Raw genomic sequence first — 6,000 nt, forward strand, 5'->3', positions numbered from 1 at the left:
GTCCGGTTGGAGAGAAAAAAATCTCCCTCAACTAGTCTCTCTCGATTCGCCCGCCATGCAATAGGTGGGTTAACGCATCCGTTGCCAAGACTTAGACAAACTTCTCAACATGAACTCGGGCAACCCTTTTAAGTAAACTACTTGCGGTGACCTATGCCATGGGTGTTGTTTATCTAATATATGGTTTCCGGGGCGGTGGTACCCATACCCGCCTCCCAAATTAGATTGTTCGTCTTTCCAATAAAATGATATACATAGTGTATATTTACACGTGATAACTTTTTATTTAAGTAGTGAATAGGAGGAGTACAGAATATTACATTTATAATATGTTATACCAACCATGTTCGATATTGATGATATAAAGAAAATATTTTTTTAATTATTAACAGGTATATATACCATGGTTAAATCACAAGGTAGATACATCTTTATTTTCGACAAGCCAGTCACTCGGGAAATCGACAGTTTACATTTAATCAGTTTGTAGATAAGTATTATATGGCCAAAATAAAACCAATTATGGATTTCCTCCTTGTGACTTTACCTCTACTGAGACAGCATAATATGGAATAAGTAAATTAAATTTGTAAGAATAGAATATGAATTAAAAAAAAAATTATACTAGACAAAAGATTATATAAAACGAAAAATTTACAAAACAGTAAATTTATCAATATATTTATAGCCATGGAAAAAGGTTGTAGATATAAATCAAATCATAATAGAGACATAAACATTATTCACAAACTATCAGAGAAATATTATTTTATAGACCTCTTGTATTTGTTAAGTTTGCAACTGAAAATATCAACCTTGGATAATACGTTATTGTATACTTTAGCGACAAGTTTTTATTTTTTTATTTTTTTTATTTCCTTTATTTTTTCCCAATTTATATATTCGACACTACAGTTTTATAATAATAGGAAAGGGAACCCACTAAGGCGCAGCCTGTGCGTGGGTTATATAATGTTGTACATTAGATTTTTGTACCTAAAAATAACAGTAAGCATAATAAAAAAAAATGGTAGGATTATAATTAAAGTTAGTTTAAAAGATTGTGCAAGAGGTGCATATTAAAAATAAATCAAAGTAAAAATAAAGATTGTAAGATAATATATATGAATTAAAAGAACACAAAATAAAATAATAATAACTATACAGAAACAAAATAGAAAAAAGTAAAAATGAAATTCATAATGCTTCAACATTTGCATCACAAAGCCACAACTTTAATTCTTTTTGGTATTGCGCTAGTTTAGTTGTTACTTGAATTTTTTTTGGTAATAGATTAAAAGTGCGAGGTCTAATAAAGCTACTGTGAATTTGCATTAGTTTGGTATTGGTTTGTGGGGTATGAAATACATGATTTCTTCTAAAATTGATTTTGGGTTCATATTTTTGAAATTTGTTTTGGTTTTTCATGACATATTTCAGGCTTTGAAGTAAAAATAGTTTACGGAGATTGAATAGTTGAGATTTCTTGTACAATTGATCAGACGAAAATGTCCTCTTTTTATTATATATAACCTAGTTGTATCATAATAATCGTACATACAATTATTTCAATAGAATTTGAGAAATTAATTTGAAATATTACTTGGGCGCACAAACGCGCCGCCTTAATAAACATTCTCAGAAAATATACAATTTAAAGCGATCGCATTAGCATTCATAACCATCCCTTAAATGGGCAGTTAAACTAAAACGTATTAATTCCACGCGAGGTGGGCAGGTTTCACCCTGCAGCCTGTGTCAACAGCAACCAGCAACCAACCAGCAGCGGAAAGTGGCAACAAAAGGCTCCAGGGGATATTTATAACCCATCCACGCAGAGTTATGTATTCAACGTACTTTAGGGGAGGTGGGACACGTGGCAATGGGCGGTGAGCGTCGACTTTCACACATTATGCACGTTCCTGCGATACAATGCAGACATGTGAAAATGATTTACAATATAATATCTCGATCAAAAGTAACTCGATATTTTTGATGTGGTTGCAAAGCACACTTTTTGAAAAGTGGGGATATTGTTCTCATCTACACTTGCTTGTCACAGGTTCTATGAGAATGATCATCAAACCTCATTTCCACTAAATTATCTCAACTTCAAAAACAGATCAAATTAGTGTACACGAAAAAAATCTAATATTTAAAATTGTTATTTTATTAAGAATCTCTTCAAATTATTTGTAATACGGTTAAACACGGGATTGCAGGTCTGTAACGAATGAATTGATAGATTTTTTAATAAACTTTCAGTAAAACACAAATGTGTTATCGCGATATCATGGAACACATGTTCATAAAAGTTACAATATTTTAGTATTTCGTCATTATATATTATCAAGACTATTGCAGGTGCATGAACAGTTGTTCCAATTTATTTGTTATATTTAATGAACGCATGTAAAAAATTTGAAATAATTTTATGAAACAACATTAAGCATTCTTGAAAAATATTGTAAATATTTAAATAAATACTTTTATACTTAACTAAAACAAGCGAGATAGCATTAACTTTTACAAAACGTTTGTCTAATTTACTGTCTTTTTTAGTTTCGTGTAGTTTGAATTCACTTTCTTATTTTTAATTGCATTGAAATATAAAAATCTGAAAGAATCTTTCATCTGTTTTCATAGAAAGTTTATTTTGAAATATATTCTAAAACAGCAAATTTATCTGGAATCAAAAGTCCGCAAATTTTGTATTCTGATTAAGAGAACTACACATAAAAAATATCAGGCGGCCAATCGAATTAAAACAGTAAAATTACTTTTGATTAATTGTTGTTCTTCTTGTTTACATAGGTTGTTTTTGTAATAAACACAAATAGACAAAAGGGCGTCTGAAGAACAACTAAAATGGTTACGAGAGGGTTGTTTGTGTGCAAGAGCACTTGAGTATCTTTAATGAGCATCCCAGGGAATCGTTGACTGGTAATGGCAAACTGCCCTTGAATTTGCCTGGACTTTTAGGGTGCAGAGCAAAATATTTTTTGTGGCTACATCTAAAATAATATAGCATTATAGGTAACTTTAACAAAATCTAAATATCTGAATCGCGAAGTTGAAAATATAAAATGCAATTCACCTAACGTTATTTCTATGGCATTATGGTGAAGCCAAGAGCAGCTCGTCACATTATTATTTAATTTATGGAAACACTCAGAGCCGAGCAGCTTTCTGACAGGCCGCATCTCCTTGCATTTCTCCCTCATCACCATTCCGTACTGCACCGCCTTCTACCGGCCGGCGTATTGAATTATTAATATTTTATTTCTTCATATGAAGCGGTTACTTTGTGATGTGACATTAAAATTTAAAATTAAACAATAACTTTGTAAACATCACTTATAGGTAAATACTTAATGTCGACCGGGTTTCGCTACAACCGTAGCTTCATCAGGACAGTATAATACTGTCCTGATGAATAGAAAAAAGGTATAAAGAACATAGGTTGATATAGGTAAAACTGTGTGTGGGTGATATTGTATGTTACGTGAACACCTCACTAGGAGAACCTGTGCTGAGGTGTTTGTGATTAAGTGTGACACGTATTTATGTGTTGTAGTAGAAAGTTAATTTTTTTTTCACAGATATATATTGAAACATGAAAACACACATTTATATGTGAGTGTATGTATTATACTGTCCTGATGAAGCTACGGCTGTAGCGAAACCCGGTCGACATTAAGTATTTACCTATAAGTGATGTTTACAAAGTTATTGTTTAATTTTAAATTATTAATATTTTATATAAGATTTGTATAGTTACCTTGAAAAACAAGTTGAAACAGTGATCATAGCTAATTAGTGATCATACTAATTCACCGGAAATTGTACACATCTTCACCAGAAAGTAACTCAGCTCTTAGTGTTGCAATTACTTGATAATAATGTGGTGAGCTGATTAATTAAAGATTCAAGCAGCGGTTCTTGGCTACAAAGGTATAAGTTGATATGTTGTTTCATTCTAGTTCACTGTATAGCAAATAATACCGTTGACATAATAACCATTGACTCCACACTGCTTTCAGCATCTAAAAATATTTATTTATTTATGTCTATTCTTGAAAACCCATTTTACAAATGATTACAGTGGTTTATATTGTAGTACAGAGAAAAAAGTACAGAAAAAAAGGTATAAAGAACATAGGTTGATATAGGTAAAACTGTGTGTGGGTGATATTGTATGTTACGTGAACACCTCACTAGGAGAACCTGTGCTGAGGTGTTTGTGATTAAGTGTGACACGTATTTATGTGTTGTAGTAGAAAGTTAATTTTTTTTTCACAGACATAATATATTAAAACATGAAAACACACATTTATATGTGAGTGTATGTATTTTTGGATAATTCTTGAAGAACGTATATAATATTTAATTTAACTTATTATATTTTGGTTATGTTTGGTTTGGAATTATAATCTTTTGAATAAAGTGAATATCTTGATTTTTTATCCAGGCTACGATATGTTTTTCGAGAAAGTTTGTAGATGTATTTGTTTCAAAGTAATGAGCATACTGTTAAAAAGTTTGGTTGCGTAGTATTGAAAGTGTCTTTGTCCATGAGTGGTGTGTATTATCGGAATGTTCAGTGTTTTATTTAATATGATTTAAGATTTTCGCGGCCAAAAGTATTTTTGTTATTTGTTTTTGGGGTATTATGCCGTGTTGCGCTAACTCCTTCTTTAGCCAACGTTTCGGACAGCATTGCAGGGTCCATCATCAGATGTCTTGACATCTTTTAGACATCTGCCCTGTTGATGGACACTGCAATGCTGTCCGAAACGTTGGCTAAAGAAGGAGTTAGCGCAACACGGCATAATACCCCAAAAACAAATAACAAAAAAGTGTTTTATTTGTTGATGACCTAGTTTTTATTGTGGCTTTTGGTTGATTTGTAATATGAAGATTATTATGGACGAAATGTAGGAGAGCAGTTTTGGCGTAAAGTTGTCTTATTGACATCACGTCTAGTGTTTTGAAGATTTTGGTTGAGTTTGTGTAGAATGGTACTTACAGTATGAGTTTTATTATTGCCTTTTGAACTTTTTGAATTGGGTCAATTGTTGTGTTTGTAGCGCTTCCCCAAGCTAATATTCCATAAGTGGCAATGGATTGACACGGTGCAAAATATAGTGATCTGAGTATTGTTAGTGGAAAAATGTTTTTTTATATTCTAATTAGGGATTGTATACTCTCACTGGCTGCTGGCAGTTTTAATGGTATTTTTTATGTGAAACCACACAAGAGTCAACTCTTCCCAACCATCTATGGTAGGGGAAAGAATTGGGGACTAGGAAGGTGGGCAAGTACTTGGCCAAAGCTATTTCAAGCAAAGTTTCAATTCTGACTGGCGGTCTTACACCAGGGCGGTACTGAGAGTATATTCCACTCCGAAGGTACCGCAAATATACAATTTATAATTTTAAGTAAGTAATTAGGGAAAGAACACAAATAATCAAATAAATTTGAAAGTCACTCTATTGCTCTATTTGCATACAAAGTAAAATGATCATTCATCAGCATTCAGCATTAATGCAAAAAAGGTTTTATTTTCTTCACGTACTTATCAATGTCGTTGACACGAATTACGTTAAAAATTATATATTATGAGTTGCGCACAACATTTTATAACTACGTCTTCAGGATACGTTTGTAACTGAGGTGTAACTTATAACATCCTTATGGTGAGGTGGCTAAAATTCTTCCTCGATCAAAAGGGCTTCACATCAAAATAACATTCTCTCGTCCTTTCAAAGTGTCACATCGCAGAGAAACCAATAAGCAATTTTATCCGCCGGGAAGTGGAATGCCTCTCACTTCCCTCCAATCAGGTGGCTCCATTGATGCCAGCGTTTCGGAAGCTGGGTGCGTTGTATAGAATCCGCAGATACTTCGTCTCGTAAATAACTGTTGCTGGTACTGGCACTGTGTAAATTCGAATGGACTTGTCTTTGAGCCAAACACTCGGCTTCGAAAAAATAATGA

This window comes from Hesperophylax consimilis, chromosome 6, assembly GCF_061612785.1.
Source record: "Hesperophylax consimilis isolate HC1 chromosome 6, BYU_Hcon_1.0, whole genome shotgun sequence".
In the NCBI taxonomy this organism is placed as follows: Eukaryota; Metazoa; Arthropoda; class Insecta; order Trichoptera; family Limnephilidae; genus Hesperophylax; species Hesperophylax consimilis.